The 25020-nt window shown below is 40.1% G+C and overlaps 1 long non-coding RNA gene across 1 annotated transcript in view; it reads left to right on the plus strand.

Annotated features, from left to right (window-relative positions):
* LOC143435581 (uncharacterized) overlaps positions 1–25020 on the plus strand; it is an 81113-nt gene that overhangs the window by 16694 nt on the left and 39399 nt on the right. Inside the window, exon 3 of the long non-coding RNA XR_013106032.1 lies at positions 172–322. This is a non-coding gene — a long non-coding RNA (uncharacterized LOC143435581). The remainder of the gene's footprint in view (positions 1–171; positions 323–25020) is intronic.

The following is a 25020-nucleotide window of genomic DNA, read 5'->3' on the forward strand; positions in this document are numbered from 1 at the left end:
TGTGAATGTTGCTTCAGCCTCTATGAGTTAATATATGAAATGATTAGATAATTCTTCAGTTTGGGTATGTGGCTCAGTGGTAAAGCACTCGTTTTGCGTGTATGGGACCCCAGGTTCAAGTCCCGGCATCTCCAAAACACTTCTTTTTTGATTTTGAGTTTTTATTTTCAGGTTCTGTTTCTACACAACGTGTCCCAGACATTACTTTCTGTTAAGAGGGCATGTAAGCATAGTTAATGAATGGATGAAAGCGCTTGTCTATGACCATAACCACAATGTTCATCTATAACCATGACATTTCCATGGAGACCTCCATAGTCTGGTGAGTACAGCATGGTCATGGCTCCAAGAATATGTTTTGTTCACAGTTTGACCAGAGCTCTGCCTTCAGACTGGTGGCAGTTTCCCTTATGGGTTTGCATTTTTGGGTTGGGGGCCTGGATAACAAGGGTGCATGAGTTCTGCTTTGAAAGGAAGGAGGGCTGGGCAGAGCATTCCTAGTTACAGAGCAGAGAGAAGGCTCATTGTGGTTGTCATGGAAACCTAGGGTCATTGTGGAGACCATTTTCAGTGGTGACCCAGGCGACTATGTAGTGAAAGAAGCATTCTCTGTAGCTTATGGGTTCCCAGAGGTGAACACTTGAATCTCCCTGAGGGTAGGAAGCCAGATGCACGGATCCCAGACCCAAGCTGGCTCACTCCCACATCGGGATTTGTGACCAGTGTGTCCCCTCCAGAAAGAGAGAGATTTGTGATCATTCTGTCTCTCAGAGGGTGCTGCTCTGCACTAGGCTACACTGGAGACATTGCCAGGGTGTTCTGGGGAGCAGAGGGAGGAGGGGGAGATAGGACAGAATATAGTGTGCACTCTCCCATTCTTCTGTGAAACCGGTATGAGAGGTGGGGCTTTAAGTGCTAAAGCCTAAACAATAGTCTATGATTGTCCTGTATAGATGTCTCAGATGATTATTTACATATGCAGTTGGTTAGAAAACTTTTTTGTCTTCCTTTCTTTTTTTTTTCTTTTTTTTTTTTTTTTTTTTTTTGGTTTTTGTTTGTTTAACTTGCAATTTTGCTTTGTTTTGAGACCATGTTTCACTGTGTCCTAGCCTGGCAGACACCTGTGTGCTTTGGATTTCTTGGAAACTTTAAGTTGCATTCTTTTGTGGTACCCACAAAACCACATGACCCCTATGTCACCTCAGAACCCCTGCCATGGTCTGCACCCTTACCTTGTTAATGTCGATAATAAACCTCTTATAAAATTAATTGCAGGCCCAGAGCCTAATTAAAATTTATTTATGCTCTCTTTAGCCCAGAAAGTATCCATTCCCTGACCCCTCTGTGTTGGAATCACCTAGCATCTTATCACTGATAGATAAAGCTTTATCTGCCATGCTAACACATTTTTTTAAATTCACTTTATATTATCTTAAGAAAACCATAGCTTTCTACCAAAAAGCCTGAAAGTGCCATCAGATAGTAGCTAGTGCCAACAGCTGAGGTTTGGCCTACTTAACACTTACATCAATGTATATAAGAAGTGTTCGATTCGTAGTTTATTTGCTCTGCTACTATAAACACTTCATGAAACTGCTTCCAAGTTGTACCGTGCAGTTTGTAGTAACCTACATCCGCCTCATTCATATTTGACTCCAGAATAAACTTCTTCCCTTTGAGGTGACAGCTATATTATTGTATCAGCATTTGTACATGTGGTGTTCTGTACGTGTGTGTGTGTGTGTGTGTGTGTGTGTGTGTGTGTGTGTGTGAATCTCTGAAGTTTCCAGGAATATTCTCTGTGTGGGACATTAAGGGTTAAATTATGACCTCATGACATTCACAGTCAGATGCCAGCATATATTAGAAGGACATGTGGAATACAACTTTCTACCGCTTGCATTGCTTGCCTAGTGTCAAAATGTTGACACCTAAATGACTCCTGTGGGATCTCGAAGGGACTAATAATACAGTCATGAATGTTAGTTAAATCACTTACTGCTGTGATGATATCTTTTCAGGGTTAAAATTCTATTGCTACTTCTTCAAAGGTGATCTGGTGTTTAGTACATTGCTTCTTTATTCTCCATATTGATTTATATCCCTATGGCTCAGAATACCCATTTTTTTCTCACACTGTTACCCACTCATATTGCCATTCTATAGTTTGAAGATCAGTTTGACCCAGTGTTGGCCAGTGGAATTCATGGTGTCTTCATCTGTTGCCTCTGGAATATTTCCTGAGTCTAAACATTTCACTCTGTGCCTTTGTATAGTACATGGAAAGGCGGGGCACCTGGAAATGTAATGGTAAATGGACAAGCTCACACTTCCACTCTGTGTATATATTCCCTGGCATTGCTGGGTGTGTCCAGGGTTATCAACTAGGAAGAAGAAAGTGATCCTGTATTCCTTCTACTGAAGTAGTCTGGCCAGACAAGCCACCATCATTCCATCCTCTGGGATTTAGCTGCTTTCTCCTCCTGGTTTCCTCTACTCCATGTTTCTTTCCTGTGTGTTACCTTCCAGTGTGACAGAGAAAGGTTTGATCTCTGAATCCCATTGTCCTCATGTAAGTCTCCAGCAGAAGTTGTGGACCATATTACACCCGTGCTTCAAGATCTGGATGAAAGGTATTTAGATATAGATTAAGTGCATGTGTCATCCCACCTAGACAGAAAGGCCAACAATCTTGTTGTTCAGTCAACAAGACTGAAGGTTGCAACAGTCCCAGTTTGGTGTTCAGGAGGATTCTTTTGGAGCTTCTGGTCCTTGGTCTTCATTGAAGTCACAGAAAAGTAGGTTCATACACCAGCAAATGAATACCCAAGAAACAAGATAACAGAACTTGAAGATGAGAGTAAAGGCAAGCAGGCAAAACCAAAAAGCTTTCTTTTTCCATGTACTTTCATGTGGTCTTCTAACAGAAGGTGTGGCCAAGATTTAGGGTTGGCTTTTTACCTCAATTATCCAAACAAGAGAATCTCCTTTAGGAGAGCCCAGCTGCTTGGGTTTTAGTTCATTTCAAATGTAGGCAAGCTGACTACCAAGATTAGCCATCATAATCCTTAAGGAAAGTTTTGCCATATGACCAGTATACAGTATGAGTAAGTAACATCTTCCCACTAAAGGTTAGCTCATAATATTAGTGTATGTTTCAAAAATATCTTTTCATTATTCTTAAATTTTTTAAACATCATAATTTTTATTTCTGGTTTCATTTATTTGTCATTGACTAATATGTTTTTGCTCATTTTAAGTGTTCAATGTAATATTTACATGGATATATGTTTTGAAATCCACTAGTTCCAGATTTTACTTTAACAGGCAATTAAAATAGTTTTTTCTTTGCTTGGTAAATTTACCTATTTTCATTTTTTATAAAATAAATATACCTGTATATTATAATATATCATATTGTATTATATTATATTATATTATATTATATTATATTATCAGTGTGTAATGTTGACAGATGGAGATGGACATGATTTAATTCTTATTGATGAAAGATGTCTTGCCACCATACAGAGGAAGGATGAAGGAGAGGAGGATGAGGGAGTGGGTGGAGGCAGCCATTGTAGGACATTTGGGAAGGTTAAGGGAGGAATGAAAGTGGAGAGGAGCCATGCTATAGCAGTGTGTGGTGGGGAACTAACCCCTGTATGGTATTGTCTGGGATAGAGTAGGTACTACCTGTATCTGCCCTATATTTGGCTTGTGGAGAACATTCTAACAGCTCTGGTTTCATCTAGATACACGAAGATACAGTGGTTCTGTTTAAGGACATCAGTTGTTCCAGGTGGGTTTTTTTCTTTTACACATTCTGAGGATATTCTGCATACCCAAACTAGTTACTACGAAAACTAGCCATTTAATAATATATGTTAGCTGATGAAGAATTTTTGGATGTAAGCCTTCTTTTCCAAATATAAATGTAACAAAATTTCCAAAAGAGTGAGATGCTTTACATTGGCCTAAAAAATGTGAACACAGAATTTACTATATTCTTGGAAATGTTTCTTCTTCTGCAGGATGTTGAGCATACTGCCAGTTTCACTGATGAATCAAATGAGAGTTTTAGTAAAAGTGGAAGTACGGAGAGAGTCTAGATGCTGCAGCTGAGGCTTGTCCCAATTCTTTCTCCAGAAGTCCATTTTAAAATATGCACAGTTCAACACCATTCTGACACATATACAGGGATAAGCAGGAATAACCACCAAAACTCCCTACAAGATCTGCAGGCAAGCTTTCTGACACATCCTTTTCACAGAGCGAGAAGCATAGCTCTGAGAAGAGTGTCCCCCCTGTCTTATCCTCCCAAATATTCCCTGCCTGGAGTTAAAAATTAGTTCCAGGGCATGCTGGGTCACGGAAACACATCTCTTTCAATCTCTTAGAACATAATCCCAGGTCTCAGATAAATCTGGGATCCCTTTATTTTTCTCATGTACTCCCAGGAACTTTTAGCACTGTGGTAGTGAACCCACATTCACAGTTTAGTACAAAGGGAACCCAGTTCTTCCTTCCCCATCATTTTCATCTCTACAAACTGTACCAAATTCTGACATTTCCTCTGTATATCAGTCATCAGTACTCTGCTTAAATATGTGACTGATCATTTTGTCTAAATTTTGTCCTATTTTTCTGTAGGGTCAAAACTATTGATTCTGCACAGCCAGCCACAGATAGTAGAACAGCACCATCCAGTCCCTTGTTACTTCTCTTTGAGAAAACTGGGGACATGCACACACACACACACACACACACACACACACACACACATCATTGATAGAGGATGCACATGTATATATCTTCTGTACATAGTGACAGTATTGACTGTGTTCAGTTTCATGGAGCAAATGAGTGAGATGGACAAATGGATTACCTCTGTGTGCTCTGTGTGTGCATGCATGTGCGTGTTGTCATACTAGCTTCTACAGCTTCATCATGTCTATTCTTTATATTCACCTTAGACCAGGACTGGGTTCCAATCTCGGGTTTATATTAGATATACCTAAGATACTAAGTGTTGTATGCCATGAGAATATAATCCAGCCTATGCTCTTCCCCTCCCCACCATACAGAATACATCAGACCTGACTTGCACTGATGTAGTTCTTGTGATACCCACGAGGTGGCAGCACTATATTCTTACAATTTAATGAAAGGGGCTGATGTTTTACAGAGTAGCAAATATCCCCAAGTTAATGTATTTCTAGTGTGTTGGGAAGCTTCCTGGGTATACTAGAGCAGTTCCATTCATGCATTACCACAAATCTAGTGCTCAACATTTCACTTCATCTCCACTCAGTGTAAAGTGAGCAGTTCAAAATGTATATACAGGGGCATTTTATGGAGAATATGGTATCCATACTGGGATTGAATTCTGTGGCTCTCAGGTGTGTTTCCCACGTATTCCAACCCCTCTCCAGAAGACTATGGTATGGCTACATAGATCCCTCCCTGTCAGACACCTTCACTCTCTGTCAATCATCAGCCAAACACTATGTTCCTTGGTGACTTTAAGAGCATCCTGGTGTTTGTGGTCTGTTTTACTATTATTCTTTCATGCTGATCATTTTAACAGGCAAAGTTGAAAATATTTGTTCATGGTGGATTAGGTTTTATTTGTGTGTGTGTGTGTGTGTGTGTCTGTGCCTGTGTGCATGGATGTCCCCGGGGGATTGCGAATATATGCTTTTGTTTATACAAATGAGTGTATGAGTGTGTGTGTGTGTGTGTGTGTGTGTGTGTGTGTGTGTGCCTGTGCATGTGCATGTGTATGTGAGTGCCTGTTTGCATGCTCATATGGGGGGGAGGTTATGTGCATATGTGCATTTTTGTATACGAATGAGTGTATCACTGTGTCTGTCTGTCTGTCTGTTGTCTGTCTGTCAGGCTGTATATGTGTGTGTGGTTCATGTGCATGTTTACGTTCATGTTAAGGCCACAAAAGGACTTTGGGTGACTTACTCTATCACTTTCTGATTTATTCACTTGGGAAAAGTTCTGTCACTAGACTTGTAACTAGGCTGGAAGTCAGCAGATCTCACCCAAAATCCATCTTCACAGCAGAGGGTTAGAGTTGTATGTGTCACTGTGGCCAGCATTTGTGCCTTTGAAAGTCCTGGGGGATGGGACAGTCCTAGAGTACAGGATTAATGTAGGAGACTTGTCAGGAAAGCATATCCTTATCATGAGCAAAATGATGCTTATGACAGGAACAGAAATCTTTCTCTTAGTTTTATGCTTTAAAACTTGTGTATAGGCAGCTAGAGACATCTAAGGAAAAGTGATCTACATATGTTACAGTCTTTGTAACCAGGATATTCTGTTTTTTAAATTGGGTATTATATTTACATTTCAGATTTTATCCCCTTACCCCACTTCCCCCCACCACCCAGAAGCCTCCTATCCCATCCCTCATTCTCATGCTTCTATGAGGCTGTGCCTCCACCTACCCCCTCCCCACACCCACCTCCTCACACTCTCATCCCCCCCACTCGATGTTCAGCCTTCATGGGACCAAGGATCTCCTCTCCCACTTATGCCCGACAAGGCCATCCTCCCCTACATATACAGCTGGAGTCATGGGTCCCTCCCTATGTGCACCCAGGCTGGTGGTTTAGACCCTGGTGTGATGTTACTAACCCTGCAGAAAGACATTGTAATTACTTTGTCATGATAGTCAAGTTATTGTGGGTGTGCCATGTTTGAAAGAAGAGAAAATTTGTTAGTATTCATATTACTTTGTTTCATTGAATAAAGATTGTTTTTTCCTATAAGCAATAAGGTAAAAATCCCATAAAAGTAGTAAACAAGAAATTATAAATAATTCTGAAAGAAATGATTGAGATCCCTTGAGGCTGTAGGAAGGCAGCTTCCGGAACTGTGGCTTGATGTAGGCTTTGATGAGTATCCACATAGACATGGGGATGTAGCTCAGTGGTAGAGCACATGCTTTGCATGCATGGGGTCCTGTGTTTGATTCCCGCTGTCTCCACATTTTTACATTTTTCTCGTCAGGGACTTTTTTTTTTTTTTTTTTACATAGGGTGTCACAGCCTGGAAACATTTCCATAGAGACGTCCATAAACCAGTGACTATGATAAAAGAGCTCATCTATGTCCATGACAACAGTGTTCCTCTAGAACCCTGATGACATTTCCATGGAGACTTCCATAGTCTGGGGAGTACAGCGTGCTGAAGCCTCCAGGAATAGGTTTTGGTCACAGCTTGACCAAAGCTCAGCTTTCATGCTGGTGGCCGTTGCTAGAGGATGTGCTTTCTCAGAGTGGTGAAAGATAGATAACAAGGGTGAATGAGTTCTGCTTTAAGAAAAAGAAAGCAAGGGCTGGGCAGAGCATTCCTAGGTACTGAGCAGAGAGAGAAGGAGCCTTATGGTTGTCATAGTAACCTGGGGTCTTTTGGAGACCTTCTTCAATGGAGACCTAGTTGATGCAGTGAGAGAAGCATTCTCTCTTACCAAGATTATGGGTTCCCAGAGATGAACACTTCAATGTCCCTGAGGGTGGGAAGACAGATGCAGGGATCCCAGACCCGAGTTGGCTCACTTCCACCTTGGGATTTGTGGCTAGTGAGTCCCCTCCAGAAAGAGAGAGACATAGGGCAGTCTGCCTCTCAGAGGGTGCTGCTCTGTACCATGATGCACAGGTGCCATTTCCGGGGAGGGGATGTGAGGAGGGGGAGATAGGAGAGAATAGAGTGTGTACACCTTGGTCCCAGTGTTCCCCAAGTGAAACCGGTATGAGAGGTGGGACATTAAGTGGAAATTCTAAACAATAGTCTATGATGGTCCTGTATAGATGTCTCAGATGATTATTTACATATGCAGTTGGCTAGAATACTTTCTTTTCCTTTCTTTACTAATTTTTGGTGGTGTTGGGTTTTGTTCTTTTGTTTTCTTTTTTTTTTTAACTTCCAGGTTTGCTTTGTTTTGAGACAGTATCATGGTGTCCTAGCCTGGCTTAGAACTCTAAATGATCCTCCTACCTCAGCTTCGTGGTGATGGGGTTATAATTGTGGAAAACCTATGTGCTTTGGATTAACCAGAAATTTTAAGTTGTAGATTTTTGTGGTACCCACTCTACCAAGTGACCCTGGTTCTCCTCAGAAGCCCCAGTCATGCTGATGTCTGCATACCTGACTTGTTAGTCTTGCTAACAAATCCCTTATAAAATGAGCAATCTTACTCAATGTCCCAGTTCACACAACAGCCCATGTGCAACCTTTCACATTTTTCAATTTCTGTTTACTGCTTGACTTTTGAAAGCTTTTCGGCAAGTTCCAGAAAAGCTGCTACTGGATATGAACTGTTCAAATTTTTCCCCTAGTCATGGACTGAAAGCTTCTCATTGTTTAACCTATGGAAACTTTTATATTTTATAGATTTCACCTTCTCCAGTTCTCCAATTTTGTTTTTTCCTTGCTGTTTTGTCTGAGAAATATTCATGTAGCACCACGTGATAGAGACTGGTTTTTTTCTGTGTTGTGTTATATACTTTATTTGATAACTGTGTACCTCCAAATTTATATTTTAATATTTAATATATTTATGGGAGTGTTGTATCTTCAGGTACACCACCATGCCAGAAGAGGCAACAGATCCCCCTATAGATGGTTGTGAGTCACCATGTGGTTGCTGGCATTGTAATTCAGGACCCCTGGAAGAGCAGGCAGTAATCTTAACCACTGTGCCAACACTCCATGCCCATTATTTATATTTCTGGGTATGCATATGTGCTTACCTCAGCACTGTTCGCAGACAGACAATCCTTTCTGCATAAAATTGAAATTGCATTCTTATCAAATATCAGTTGTCCAGGATGTCAGGCATAGAACACATGCCCAAAATCCCAGCACCTGGTGGGGTTGTAGCTAAATTATATTCACGTCTTCTCAGCCCAGTCTACACACAAGCTTGATTTGAGCATGGGATTCACTAAGAAATGTTCCCTCAAAATAGGCAGTTGTCTATAAAAGTGTGAGTGTAACTATGACTGTTGATTTCAGTCTTTCTGGACTTGTCCACCTTGTTCCAATAGCATTCAGGCTTAGTAATCTTACTCCCATATGGAGGTCTCTTTTCAGGCAATGTTCTTCTCTGTCTTTGTTTTGTTTCTTAGCTTCCTTCTTCTATACATATATCTGTGAGGTTTGGAATTAGCAAACCCAATTAAAATAAATAGTATTATTCATATTATTGTTGCATTGAACATGTAGAACATTTTTTAAGCAATAGAGATCTTACCAATAATGAATTGTCAGACCGATGAGCATATATCATCTGGATTTTGGATGTAGTAATTCAGCAATGTTCTGAGCTGTTCTAATATGTAGGCAGTATAGGTCTATGTAGCCACATTACTCACAAACATTTGACACATTTGATTCAAATATTAATGGAATTATTTTAAACTAGAAGTACTATTTATTACACTTTCTGTGCATCAATTTTTTTAGTTTTCTGTGAACTGTCAGAAAGCAAATGTCAAGGACACTCACAAATGATCCACAGGGACCACTCAATGATGGAGACTTTATGTGTTGTTTAATGCAGTTTGCCCCTATCTACTTAAGAGCATGCAGAGACTACTGAGTCTATGAAGGAAACTGATGCATGTCCCAGAGTCGAGTCTACATGCTATCTTCACAAGACTCACATTGAAAGAATGTGATAGAATGGCTTTCAGCATCCTGTGTGTAATGGATATTGGTGAATCTGCTGGAAGATGTGGTTGGACTTCTTCCCCTCTCAACCAATACCTTAATGCTGTGGAGATTCCCGGTCTGAATGGATATATAGAATGTGTGTTTGCTCTGGGCAGGTTTTTTCTCTTCCACCCTCCTTACCTACTTAACAGGTTATCCATATCCTGTCTCATGTTCATCAGCAGTCTTTTGAGGTTAAGTGTTATTCCTGTGCAAAAACATCGTGCCAACTCAAAAAGAAGGAGGGACAGAGTCTCTTTGGAGTAATTCTTTTACAGCAGGTGTCCATGAACTCAAGGGTAGTTACTAGATTAGTGGTCCTCACATGTGGTGTGTGCTGCATGTCCAGCTCTCTCTGGTGTCATTTTTAATATTGTTCCTTCACAACCCCACTTTGTAATAACAGAGTCTCCAATACATTTACTATATATATCTATAGAGAATCATATCCCACCACTTTCACTTCTTGCTTAAACCATCACATAGAATTGAGAGATATTAAGAGGAAAAGAAAAGTTTCACTTTAAACATACCTTCCTATTATTGCTGCTGCTGTGCACTGACCTACAGGAATACAAAGCTGGTTGCCCCCTGTTTTAGTTATGGTTTTATTACTGTGAACAGACACTATGACCAACACAACTCTTAAAAATACAACCTTTAATTAGGCTGGCTTAAAGGTTCAGTGGTTCAGTCCATTATCATTAAGGTGGAAATATGGCAGCATCCAGGCAGGAGGAGCTGAGAGTTCTACATCTTCATCTGAAGGCTGCTAGCAGAATACTGACTTCCAAGCAGGTAGGATGAGGGTCTTACAGCCCACAGTGATATACCTACTCTAACAAGGCCACCCCTTCTAATAGTGCCACTCCCTGGCCCAAGCATATACAAACCATCACACCTCCTCCCCTGTTCAAGTGTCCTAGGGAGCAGGGAAGAACAGGCTCAGATCTGCAGACACGGCATGAGCAGGGTCTGTGTGTGTAAAGCTGTGACTGGAAACCTGCCCTGAATCCCAGACTTGTCATCCTCCACCCCTCCCTGCTCCCAGTGGCCATTTATTTTCAAGCCTTCATATCCAAACCTTAATGCTGTTTTGGGATCTGTAAGATTTCCAGGTCAGGCCACAATTCTGGACCCCACCTAGTAAGAGACATCTTTCTGGGGGCAAGAATGGCCCATTTTTTTTCCATGCCCTATCTTCCAGAGTCTAGGACTAGGACTCTAAAGCAGTGCAGAGAAGGATCAGAGAGGGCTATCAGGATGCTGCCAAGAAGTGTAGCAGGCAGGCAGGAGTACCAGGGGTGACCCCACTTTCTCTTAATGAACTCGACTTTAAATAAAGCTGAATAATCTCCCTATTCTGTGACATACTATACCCTGTCTAGAGTTCCATCATCTCAAGAAATTCCCATTATTACCCCCTGAAGGTGCTTAAAAATAATTCCATCAGAAACCGCTCTCCTTGAATCCCTGGCAAACACAAATGATGTTGTCTGACTTCCTTGCTTTAAGAAGTTGTAAACAAGGAACTTCTATTTGTGCTTGAGTGGGTATCCACTCTCTGCCTACACCTAAGCCTTTTGTGTGGTTCTGTCACAGTAGCTTTTGGCTGATCTCTCCTTGCCAAAAGAATGAAATCTCCCTCTGGGTGGCGACAAGCTACCCTCTTGCTCTACTTTGGGGTCAATCCAGTTGGGTCAGACAAGAGACCAAAGGACCCATTCTCAGAAAGGAGGATGCTTCCCATTAAGCCATACTAAAAAAGCAAAGGAGGCAATAATTATCCTCTTATGAGGTTATTTGTGTTCCCTTCCCATAATCACTGCTCTTTGATCTGTCTTTCACAAAAATGCAAACTTGCAGCTTCTTAAATCTGCCCACTTTTTGTCTCTCTTCTTTTTTTAAATTTTTTCCCAATCTGCTTTTATACCATTTTAATTACATGCAAGTATTAAGGTCAGTTCTAGGTTGAGGAACTAGCAATACAATAGATGCAAATCGTCAAGAAACAAACAACACAATAAACACAAATAGTAAAAGAATAAGCAAGGCAGTAAACAAAGTCCCAAGATCACTCCCGTGATCACTGTTTCTAAGGGCTTATCAGGATGACCAAAATATCTGAGCCTACTTCCCTGTCCTAGCCCAAAGTCATTTTCATATCTGAAGCCTACTTCTTTGCTCTAGCCTAAGATTTAGATTCCTGCCTGAAATTACTTTTTTGTTCTAGCCCAATGGCAGATTCCTGCCAAGCAGCCCGTTTCCTTGTCCTTGGCCAATGTCAGATTCCTTCCTAGCAGCCCCAAAAGCTCTCCACATCTCCCCCTTTTATTTCATAAACAAAACTGAACCTGTCTTAGGTCATTCTGACAAGAATGTCTTCCTTACCTGTCATGGAATATGCATTATCAAAAGCAATGCACTTCTTGTCTTAGGCTCTGTGCAGAAACTTACTCGTCCTTGGCTTGCCAGCCTGTTAAATTAATGACTCTGTCTGGGGGTACATTTTTAGTTTCAAGCCATGTACTTTGGCTACCAACATGTTTATGTTGTTAGAGACAAGCTTTAACATGATGGGAAAGAATAAAAGTATCCCCAGGACAAGAAGGGCTAGCATGATCAAGCTATGTATGCCATTTCTGAGGTTTGTCCAAAACAGAAATACTGAACTCAGGCCATGGATAATTTTATCATCATTATCTGCCACATCAATGCTCAACAGAACAGCATTCTTTAAATTCATAATCTCACTATGCAAAGTTAAAACATCCAGAGAGGTGTTAGAATTATGCCAAATACCTTGCAAGGGTCTTTAAACTTTTTCCTAATTGTAACTATCATTGTAATTTTGGAAGTAACACAAATCCATTGGTATTTGGCATAACAGTCGGGATGACTCCTTACTCTTCAACTCTGAACCTCCTTCCAATAATTTGAATAGGATAAAGAGCATCAACCCAATGTTCCGAATGCCTATCTAAGTCCTCGTGTATATTCAACACATTAGTAACATTTTTTTGCTAAATGATTAACAAAAGTAGCTGTCTTAACTTCTTGTGTCAAAACAATTGAAGAAGCAGTGGCACTAGCTATTAATGTCATTGAAGCTGTTATACCAGTAAAAATCAAGCCCTCTTGCTTCTGCTTAAAACACTTCTTCCAGTACTTGAGAGCATTTTTCAGAAAACCAAGGTTCTGTAATATTCAGAGCAATAAAACAAAAGCTGGTTGATAGACCTCCATAACAGACATGCCAGATTTCAACATACTAACACAATTAGAAAGTGTACAATTAATATAACTTACATTAAATACTATAGAAGAAACAAAAGTATTTTTAACTTGACAATTAAAAGAGCCTTAACACATGCACTAACACTTGTTTGAAATCCAGATCCTGGGCCAACTTTATCTCTTGCCAACATAATATCATACATAACTGCAGCTAACTTCCAAATATGTCTCTGAAAATGTCCAGAACCAGACTTCCAAATGAAGACTGTTATTTCCAATATTAGATTGATTGATTTCTAGACTGGTACCTGATTGAGTCCAAATAACTGGTCACATTTAAGGAAAATACAAGAGTTATTATAACTTCTCTTTTTGATTCTCTGTCCCACAAGGTCTAAAAACTTGAGGCAAGGCAGCTTGTCCCATCTGGGATATAGGCAAGCAAAGGTGGGTCAGGAACATATGTCCAATACAGCTTTCCAGTCACCATTGTCAGGGCTCTCAGCAAGCTCACAGGTCAGCATCATTCTTTTTCTCGGCATCAGCCTGTCCCACTAATCACTCTGGCAGCCACCATGCTCCTTCAGCATACTGAAGAAAAAGCACAAACATGCCCTTCCCCATATTAGATACCTTATCGGAGTCATGCCATATATCAGTAAGTGGATCCTTCCTTTTCACCTATGCATAAGTATGCCTAATTGTAGGATGCCATAGACACTCAGCAGAAGGTTCCTTGGCATCCAAATTTTTAAAATTTTAAAATAAAAAGAACATGATTTAAATAAATTTGTAGTGTATAGGGATATAACTCCCTGGGTTTTATTTTATGAAGATATTATTTTAAAGTTCCATGGGCCCATTCCATAATACTTTGTCCTTGAGGATTATAAGGAATCCCAGTAATATGGGTAATATTAAATTGTTGACAAAAAGTCTCAAATGCTCAATTGCAATTAGCCAGTTCCATTATCTGTTTTAATCTGATTTGGAACAGCCAGCATAGAAAAACAATGTGGGCAATAATTAATTACATTTCTAGTTGCTTCTTCTTTTAAAGCAGTTGCAACTAGAAAGCCTGAGAAGGTGACAATAGTCACATGTACATATTTTAATTGTTCAAAATCAGAAATGTGAGTAACGTCCATTTGCCATAATTGATTAGGTATGAGTCCTCGAGGATTAACACCATCATGTGGTACAGGAAGAAACTGAGGACATTCAGGACAAGTCTTTACAATTTGACATGCACATTCTCTAGAAATACCATATTGTTGTCTCAAGCTATTAGTATTTTGATGATGTAAAGAATGGGATTGTTCGGTTGACTGTTCCTGTGTTAAGATTATAATCTACCTGGTATACAAATCTTCTGTGGCATTGCCCTAAGGGGTCCAAACAATCCAGTATGAGATCTTAAATGTCCTATATAGTTAAGGAACAGTATGTTCTCTTAAATTGAGTTGTATTTGCATAACTAATTGAAAAATTTGGGAGTTAGCAGTATCTAAAAAGGGAACAGTTTCAAGTAATTGTAAACCATGAGCTATATATTGGCTAGCACTATACAGCATTTCTTTTTTTAAAAAAAAAATGGATTTTTTATTTATTTACATTTCAGATGTTATCCCCTGTCTCCATTTCCCCCCTCAAGAACCCCCCCATCCCATCCCCCCTCCTACTGCTTCTATGAGGGTGTACTCCTACCCATCCACCCACTCCCACCTCCCTGCCCTTGAATTCTCCCACACTGGGCATCCAGCCTTCAAGGGAACAAGGACCTCCTCTCCCACCGATGCTCCACAAGGCCATCCTCCCCTGCATATCTCTCTTCTTATCGTGGTTTCACTCACTCTTTTTGCCACCCTAACATTGTGAGCTTCAGTCTTTGTCTAGAGCTCTACTTCCTACCATGTGGCTGGCTGTGAACCATGTGTCTGACATCCATGCTGACATTCAGGCTTTTCCTCTATTTCTGCTCTATCATTTTCCTCCAGGAAGCTGTAAAGATTTACAGCCCTGGGGCTTTTCTTTTTTCTTTCTCCTTTTTCCCTTCTTAAATTTATTTTATTTTATACATGCACATGTTTTGTCTGCATATGTGTCTGTGTACCACATGGATGACTAGGACCCAACAAGGTCACAAATGGCCTTAGATCCTCCAGAACTGGAGCTATATACATAGTTGTGAGCCTCCTAGTGGATGCTGGGAACCACACTCAGATCTTCTGTATTCTGCAAGAACAAGTGGTGTAAAGCCATTGGAGTTTTTCATTTAAACACTAATAAAATTGTCATTTGTAAATAGGGATATTAGACTTTCCTATCTGTATGCCTTTTCTTACCTTCTTCTGTCTTTTCGATTAAGCTACAACTTCAAGTAGTATAGTAAATAAGAGTAGTGAAAGTGGACAGCCCTGTCTTATATCTGATCTCAGTGGGAATGCTTTGAAGTTTTTCTCTACTTAATGTGATTGTGGCTGTCTATTACTGTGATCAAAAACCATGATCAAAACAAGTTGGAGAGGAAACGATTTATTTTACCTTACAGTTTCACACCACAGTCTGTCACTGAGGGAAGTCAGTGTAGAAACTCAAACAGGGCAGGAACCTGAAGGTAGGAGCTGATGCAGAGTCCATGGAGGGGTGTTGATTCCTGGCTTGATCCCCATGGTTTGCTCAGCTTGCTTTCTTATAGAATATCAATCCACCAGCCCAGGGATGGCATCTTTCATAATAGGTTGGGCCCTCCCCTATTAGTCACTAATTAAGAAAATTCTCTAAAAGCTTAGCTACAGGTGAATCTGGTGAGGGAATTTTCTCATTTTATGTTCTCTCTTTCCAAATCACTTTAGCTTGTGTCAAGTTGACAGAAAATTAGCTGGCACAGTGGCTATTGGTTTGTCATATACAACCCTTATTATGCTGAGATATACTGCATCCATCCCTAGACTCTCACCATTAAAGGATGTTCCATTTTGTCAAAGACCTTTTCTATATCAAAATGATGGTGTGATTTTGGTCTTTGATTCCATTTTGTGCTGAATCACATTAATTTACATGTATTACATCATTTCTGCATCCCTGGAACAAAACCAACTTGCCATGGTAATGATCTATTTGATGTGTGTTTTGAAAATGTAGTTTACAAATCTTTTATTAAGAATTTGCATGTATGTAAATTGGAAAGGTTGGCCTAATAATTATCCAGTTTTTTTGTTTTATGGTTTTTTTTTGGGGGGGGGGGGGGTCTGGATCTTCATCAGTTTTTGGTATCAAGGTAATGTTAGCCTTGTAAAAACAGGTTGAATGTGTTCCTTCCTTTTTATTTCACAGACTTGAGTACTATTAGTGTAAGTTCTTATTTGGAGGTCTGGTTCAGTTCTGTGCTGACTCCATTAGGCTCTGGCCATCTCCACACCACTTTCTAGACATTTTCACCTTTTCATCTGTATACTGCTTTTTGTTTGCTGATTCACTTTATATATACTGATATACACACTTGAGTCGTTTCCAGTTCTGGACTATGGTTAATAATGCTGTTGTGAACATTTTCAAGTTCGTGCTTTTAGTCCTTAAGAGTTTTTGCCTAGAAATTGAATTAGGTGGATCACACACTACTTCCATGTTGCATGTATGTGTGTGTGTGTGTGTGTGTGTGTGTGTGTGAGAGAGAGAGAGAGAGAGAGAGAGAGAGAGAGAGAGAGAGAGAGAAAAAAAACTGCAATTTATTGTACTGTGTGCATGTACCTGCCACAAAGGTTAGAGGGTGCCAGATCCCTAGGAACTGGAGTTACAGATGGTTATGTGAGTGCTGGGAACTGAACCCAAGTCCTCTGTAAGAGCAGGAAGTGCTGTTAATTTCTGAGTCACCTCTCCAGCCCCGGAATGTTAAATGTTTAAGAAAGGAATTGCTCTGTTTTTCTGCATAATGGTAACACCATCTTATATCCTTACTATCAATGGGCAAAAAATTCCACTTTCTCCACATCATTGCCAAAACTTGTTCACATTATAATTATAATTGTCATTCTGAGTGTGAAATCTTGTATCACTGTTCTTTTGATTTATATTACCCCAAGATTAGTGATGTTGAACATCTTATGTGTGTATTGGAATGAATCCAGGAGCTTGCATATGTTAAGTGCATGTCCTAGCATCAAGTAACAATCACAGCTAGCATTGTTTGAATCTCCAGGGTTTTTGGAAGACTACCTTAGGTCATGTCACATGTCTATGGAAAGTTTTACTTTATTTCCAATTCAAATGCTTTTGATTTTGCTTACCAAAACTGTACTCCTATAACTGCCAGTACAATCCTGAATGCAAACATATGTCTTCTTTCTAATCTCAAAGAAGAACCTTTCAGGCCTTCTACCCCCCCCCCCACACACACACACCTTGTGCACATTAGCTGTGGAGTTTTCACACTGGGTTCCTGAAATGTTCTGTTTGTTTTTCCTAATACTAGGAAATAAAGCCCCAAACAACTTCTTCCACCAGAATTCTCAAGTGGTTTCTGTAATTTATGTCAGTCCTCACTTCCTAAGGCTTATAAACAATCTCATAGTTACCAGCCTATCAACAATGAGCTTCTATTATATTTGCTAGACTCCCATAAGGTAGTTACCAAGCAGGCTATCCACATTAGCTTCCCCACCCTCAGCCTTAATTTGCTCACTGGTGCTCATATCTCATTAAATAAACAATATTCTAAAATATGATGATCTAGGCAAATGCAATTTGCCAATCACACACTAATAAAAAAAAGACAGAACATTTGCAAGTTATCATATATGCGTGAAAAAATGAAAATACTCAATTCAAATTTGTAAATTCAACAGAGGGTTGGAAAGCAATGGAAAAAAGATATTATTTTCAAATTTTGACTTTACAAGGACTAGGGAGATGGCTCAATGAGAGCTTGCAATACAAGCTTGAGAACATGACTATGAATTCTTAGCAACCACCAAAAAAAGTCAGGCATGGCTGCATGTTCCTATCATCCCAGCATTATGGGGCAGAGACGTGTAAATCCCTGGAGCTCACTGAACAGACAGATTAGCTGAAACAACAAGCTTCTGAATCAGAGATTGGACCTTACCTTAAAGGCATTATGCAGAAAGCAATAGAAAATAACAACCAAAGTCATTCATTGGTATCCATACACAGGAACATGATACCTTCATACTCTTGAGGTATACGTGTACCACACATGCACTGTACACTTCCCTCCTCAAATTTTGTAAATTGTTATGTTTGAGACAGTATAACTAAGACATGACTTCTATATACAGATAGTGGGGCTACTCTGGCAAGTAAGCCTGGAGTGGGGGGGGGTGCTGAGGCTGGTATTGGACAGGCTTTGGGAAAACGAAGCCATTTGGTTTCAACATGTCCTCACAACAAACAAAAACAAGACCTGGAAAAATCCACATAAATGGTTTAGAGTCAGTTGAACACACACACACACACACACACACACACACACACACATACATTCACACAGAGAGGGGGTGGAGAGAGTGTAGTTAAAAGATAGAGGTATGCCCAGTAAAACCTTGCTGGCCACTTTTATGTCAACCTGACACAAAGTAGTCATTTTGGAAGAGGAAACATCAATTGAGAAAATGTTCCCACCGGATTAGCCTTGAATAGTGACTGATGTGGTAGGGCATGGATCACCGTGAGTGGTGCTGCCTCTGGGTTGGTGGTCTTGAGTGCTATAAGAAAGCAAGCTGAATAAGCCACAAGGAGCAAGCCAGTAAGCAGCACTCCTCCAATGACAGAGATTTAGCTCCTGCCTCCAGGAGCCTGTCCTGCCTAAGTTCTTGCCCTGACTTCCCTCAGTGGTGGACTGTTGCCTGAATGGTTAAGATGAAATGAATTATTTCCTCTTCAACTTGATTTTATCACAGTAATAAAACATTAAGACAAACACATTTTTAAAATGGATGCCACATTTGAAGAATTATACTCAGTCAATACTTCTATGCAACAAAGGCTGATGACGCAAAATTAGCAGACAATATTGAACCACTTTAAATAATGAAAAATATAGCATTATTAACTGTAACCTTGCTTATATTTTAAAAACGAATACATGGCACATGTAGTCATTTGGGTAACAGCCACGTTCCAACACACAAACAACTCTATACACATCTAGACAGGCCCTACAGTCATCCACAGGATGGGAGAATGTCTCTTGGTTCTCCCAGACTATGAGGCCATGGGGCTATTCTGTGCAGCTGTCAGCAGACCACACCCATTTCCTGCTCTTAAGACTTTATCACTGCCTCCTGGATCCTGATGACGTCTGTGCTTTTGCCTCACTCCTTTGGGGCAGAGCTGTGGGCTAGAAACCTGTTTTGCTGCACGACAGCCTTGACCCATGAGGGACCAACCAACTGACCTCTTGTTTTTCCCAAGTAGGACGAGCAGAGGGAACCCTTGCATCTGCCTCCTCAGCCCTTTAATGCTTTAGCCTATCTTAAAATGTCTGGATGTCAGACTCTGCTTCTTTCTTGACACAGCCTACCTCCCCACCATCCTGCTGTCCTCCATGTCCACAGGACTCCTTCCTTGGAGACACACGTTCGGGCCTTTGGACAATCTTGCAAACATCAGCCAGGGGTGAGAGCAAAGCAAGAACTGCTTGTAGAGGAGAGGGGTTTAAAATGTCTGTGGTTAATTTAGCAAGGGTAGTTTTCTAAAGCAAAATTAGAGAGAGGCAACTGTAGTTAAAAGAGTGCAGCTGATGAAATGTTTCTTGTTTTTATGGCAACGAGGGTAACAAAGTCAGTCCCTAGAATTTTAGAATAAATATGCACATTGCTAATTTTCATGCCTTCATTTATAACAGTGAATGTTACATCTGGTTCACAAACACTGATGAATCTAATATTGTACAAAAAACATCTTGAGATATAGCACATAATTTATCCCCAGGACATAACATATCACCAGTGCATAAAGCATCCATAATACATACTAGGAGAACAACAAATGAAGACTTTCAGTATGTCTGGAGTAGGCTCCAACACCTACATTTCAACAAACCTGTACAGGAGAGACTTTTTAGCCAGTATAGGTTCACAGGATCTACTGGCTGCTATTATATAATTGGCAGTTTTCACCACACACAGTGTTTCTGAATTCCATCTATACTTTACCCACCCTGTTCTCACATTATTCCTGGTACGTTGTGTGGCACTGTATGTCTGTATAATGAAGAGTAGTGCTGTTCTAAATGCGGGCCCAAGCCTTGCTCCTATAGAATTCCTGGTAGCCATGTGTTCAGTACCTTGGATATTTATGTGAAGATCCACTGGAGATGGCTCCGGATAGGAACAATCTGTAAAATGTGAGCAAAGTTGTCTGCAATGCGGGTTTATCCTGTGCCAGTCCAGTCATTTCTGTCACAGAAGTCACATGGCTCTATGAGGGGCTTTTGGTCCCCAGACGGGCCTTTGTGTCAAGTGTGGAAAGATTATGGCAACAGCTTTTTCTCTTATTAGAGAGCTTCTCTACTACATTTAAAAATTCAGCACCTCGGTTTTGCTCTCTGTAAATGGAATCCTGATGTCAAAGAGGAAGTCCACGCTATAGACTGTTAAACCTCAGGAAACATGCTTCTCATTCCCTTTGTCTTTCACTCTTTCACTGAAATTTGACTTCAAAATAAAACTGCAGTATGGCCCAGCTATATGTCCCTGAGCACAGACACAAAGGACTCTGGGTAACATAACACATAGAGCCATGCATGGTGATGTTCATTGCTGCACTACTCATGATGCATACAAAGAACAACCAGTGTACAAGTCCATAACTGATGAACAGGTAAGGAAGATATGGCACCAATACACAGTATAACTTTATGCAGACATAAGGAAAAATGAAACTCGTGTTTTCAGGAAGATGGATAGAACTGGAAATCATTATATGTCCTGCTCTAAAACAGCCTCTCTGTATTTTTTTCTCTCATATGGCAAACTCAAATTTAAGAAGAGGGAGAATAAAAACAGAGACAGAGAGAGGGAGATTGTCTCACCACCGTAGGAACCATAAGGATGGGAAGGGACCTCAATGGGATACATGGGACAAGAAAGCAGCCACTGGGGCAACACATCATCACCCTTTTATCATGGAAACCTGCCACTGACCTGGTGATAAGGGCCTGCCAAAGGACTTCCGGGTGGCCAGGGCTGATTGGGCTCTCATGACCCTTCTACCAAGTGAGTGTATAGCCAGGGGTGAGAAGGGCAATACAGCAGTGTCCACCTGGAATCCAGGTCACACTCTCAAGACATACTAGGATAAGACAAAGGCCACAGAGACACATGGCCTCACTTCCCTTGGATGGAGCTGAAAGGGATGGTAATGGTGAAACATTCTTTTTCTGTTTCTGACAAAAGTTGCATATTCCCATCACCAGGTTTCCTGAACTGGTCAGAAGAGGACATCAGATTCCCTTGAACTGGAGTTACCTGTGGTTATAAGCCATCTGATATGGGTACTGGGAACTGAACCCTGGTCCTCTGCCCCAGCAGCCAGGGCTCTTAGTTGCTGGGTCCTCTCTCCAGACCCAGACTTACTATTCTTCATAAGAACTTAACACTTTTACTTGGTGAGCTTTCATTTGAAATTAGTATCTATTTAAAGTTTCAACTACCTGTTGGGCATAATTTTATTTTTGCAGTTGCCATCAGAGTCCCTGTGCAGCTCACCACTTTTCCTAAATCATTTTGATAGAACAAACAATGTTTTGTAAGTGTACACTGAAAACATTTTCATTTTCCTCAGTATCCTGCTGGTCATCAGGATACATACACATGCTGCATTCTAATGATTGTGAGGTCAATTTTATGTGCAGTTTTAAAATGTTCTATAACACAGTTCCATCATTGGGGGTGGCAAACAAAATCCTTCACTGTTAATATGAAAATGTTTTGACTGATATTGCTGTCTTGCTCCCTAAAAATGAAGTTCATCTTTCATGTAGTCTAGACTGTCATATACATGTAAGTGCACACATCTATTTGACTAGACATCAGCTGATGTTAAAATTTAGTTTTATGTTACCAAATTGTAATCACAAAGTAAAGCAGATCTTTTAGTTAATACTCTTCATACAGATGTACATTTTCAGTAAGGTATTCCTGCAAGTAAAGTTCATTCTTTTGGGACACAATTCCTCAGATCTTGACAATGTCATATGGTTCTATTCACCTTCCCTCTTCTTTGTAGGCTCTAATCACTTGAAGTAAATAGGACAATTTTATTCCTCAAAGATTAAGGAAGGGTCTTTGTTGTTGTAATTTTGACTATAGTTTCAGTGAGTTTATAAGAGCATCCATCATAATCGTTTGTTACATATATATTTTTAAGTATGCCCTCCCTAGGGTGCCTCCAAACTCAGTTTCCAGAGGGGGGCAGATCGGCTGGGAGACTGCTCAAGCCACTGGTATCCACTACAATTTTTTAAATGTTAACCAAAGGCTCTATAAGTTTGGTAATGCTCAATATCAATCAGAAGTGTAACCTAATACCCAACCTAGTTATATCAACTATGTTTGACTGGTGGAGACATGTGAACATCTGCCTCCATGTCTGGCCCCCCTCTCTCTTTCTCTCTCATCACCTAGCTCCTCCTCTCCTTCTTCTCCTCCTCTCCGTACTCCTCCCACCTTAGCTCCTCCTACATATCACTCTTCCTGTTAAAATAAAACTTTTCTCTCAAAAATACAATTAGAGCATAATTATACCAATTTGTACCAGTGAGGTACAAGATAGTCCTCATACCCAGTCTATCATTTTGTTGACTAATCAGAACCTCTGTCGTCTCTCCTAATTAAAACACTTAGTTCTGAACCTGGCTTTTTTCTTGGCTTTAGAATGAATGTCAGCTGAAAAAAAAAGTGTGGGGGGGACATGGAGGCAGATGTTCACGTGTCTCTACCAGTCAAAGATAGTTGATATATGTAGGTTGAGTATTGGTTTACACTTCTGATTGAGCATTACCAAACTTATAAAGCCTCTGATTAACGTTTTCAAAAAATTGTATAAAAGCAAAAAGAAAAAGAGAGCATGGGATAGGGGTTTTCTAGGGAGGGGAATTGGTGAAAGGAGAGGACATCTGAAATATAAATAAAATATCCAATAAAAATAAATAAATAAAAGAAAGTAACAATATTAATCTCACTTTTGTATCAATAAGAAGCTCATACCAATGAATATCTTAACTTTGGAATCAAAGTAAATTTTGTACCATTTAAGAAATTATAAATTCATCTTAATAATAATTATACAGATTTCTACCAATAGGTTATGGCTATGCACTATTTCCTAACACTAGGGAATCCAAACTTTCAGGCACCAAGGCCCTCCACTTCCACTGATTCCTAACCCCTTACCCCATCCTCCCTCCTCCAATTACTATGAGGTTGTGCTCCCACCATCCTCTCATTCTCACCTCCCTGCTTTTGAAATTCCCCAACACTAGGGAATCCAAACTTTCAGGTACCAAAGCTGTCCACTTCCACTGATGCCTGGCAAGGCCACCCTCAACTACATATACAGGTGGAGCCATGAGTCCCTCCCTTTGTGTTCTTGGGCTGGAGATTTTAGAATGGCTACTCCAACTTGTTTCTTAGGGCCATTTGCTTGAAATATTGTTTTCCAGCCTTTTACTCTAAGGTACAGTCTGTCTTTGTCACTGAGGTGGGTTTCCTGTATGCAGCAAAATGCTGGGTCCTGTTTATGTATCCAGTCCATTAGCCTATGAAGAAACAGTAATTGTTGCTTCCTGTTATTTTTGTTATTAGAGATGGAATTATCTTTGTGTGGCTATCTTCTTTTGGATTTGTTGGAAGAGGATTACTTTCTTGCTCTTTCTAGTGTATAATTTCTCTCCTTGTATTGGAGCTTTCCCACTATTATCCTTTGTAATGCTGGGTTTGTGGAAAGATATTGTGTAAATTTGGTTTTGTCATGGAATATCTTGGTTTCTCCATCCATGGTAATTGAGAGTTTTGCTGGGTATAGTAGCCTGGGCTGGCATTTGTGTTCTCTTAGGGTCTGTATGACATCTGTCCAGCATCTTCTCACTTTTATAGTATCTGGTGAGAGGTCTGGTGTAATTCTGATAGGTTTCCCTTTATATGTTACTTGGCCTTTTTCCCTTACTGCATTTAATATTCTTTCTTTGTTTTGTGCACTTAGTGTTTTGATTATTATGTGACAGGAGGTATTTCTTTTCTGGTCTAGTCTATTTGGCATTCTATAGGCTTCTTGTATGTTAGTGGGCATCTCGTTCTTTAGATTAGGGAAGTTTTCTTCTATAATTTTGTTGAAGATATTTATTGGCCCTTTAGGTTAGGAATCTTCACTCTCATCTATACCTATTATCCTTAGGTTTGGTCTTCTCATTATGTCCTGGATTTCCTGGATACTCTGTGTTAAGAACTTTTTGCATTTTGCGTCTTCTTTGACAGTTGTGTCAATATATATATTTGGTTTTTGAGACAGGGTTTCTCTGAGTAGCCCTGGCTGTCCTGGAACTCACTCTGTAGACCAGGTTGACCTCAAACTCAGAAATCCTCCTGCCTCTGCCTCCCAAGTGCTGGGATTAAAGGCGTGCGCCACCACTGCTCAGCATGTCAATATTTTCTATGGTATCTTCTGCACCTGAGAGTCTCTCTTCTATCTCTTGTATTCTGTTTGTGATGCTTGTGTCTATGACTCCTGATTTCTTTCCTAGGTTTTCTATCTCTAGGGTAGTCTCCCTTTGTGATTTCTTTATTGTTTCTACTTCCATTTTTATGTCCTGGATGGTTTTGTTCAATTCCTTCACCTGTTTGGTTGTGTTTTCCTGTAATTCTTTAAGGGATTTTTGTGTTTCCACTTTAAGTGCTTCTACCTGTTTACCTCTGTTCTCCTCAAATTCTTTGAGTATTATTTATGTCCTTTTTAAAGTCCTCTATCATCATCATTAGAAGTGATTTTAAATCTGAATCTTGCTTTCCTAGTAATATGGGGAATTCAGGA

This window comes from Arvicanthis niloticus, chromosome X (genome assembly GCF_011762505.2).
Source record: "Arvicanthis niloticus isolate mArvNil1 chromosome X, mArvNil1.pat.X, whole genome shotgun sequence".
NCBI lineage: Eukaryota > Metazoa > Chordata > Mammalia > Rodentia > Muridae > Arvicanthis > Arvicanthis niloticus.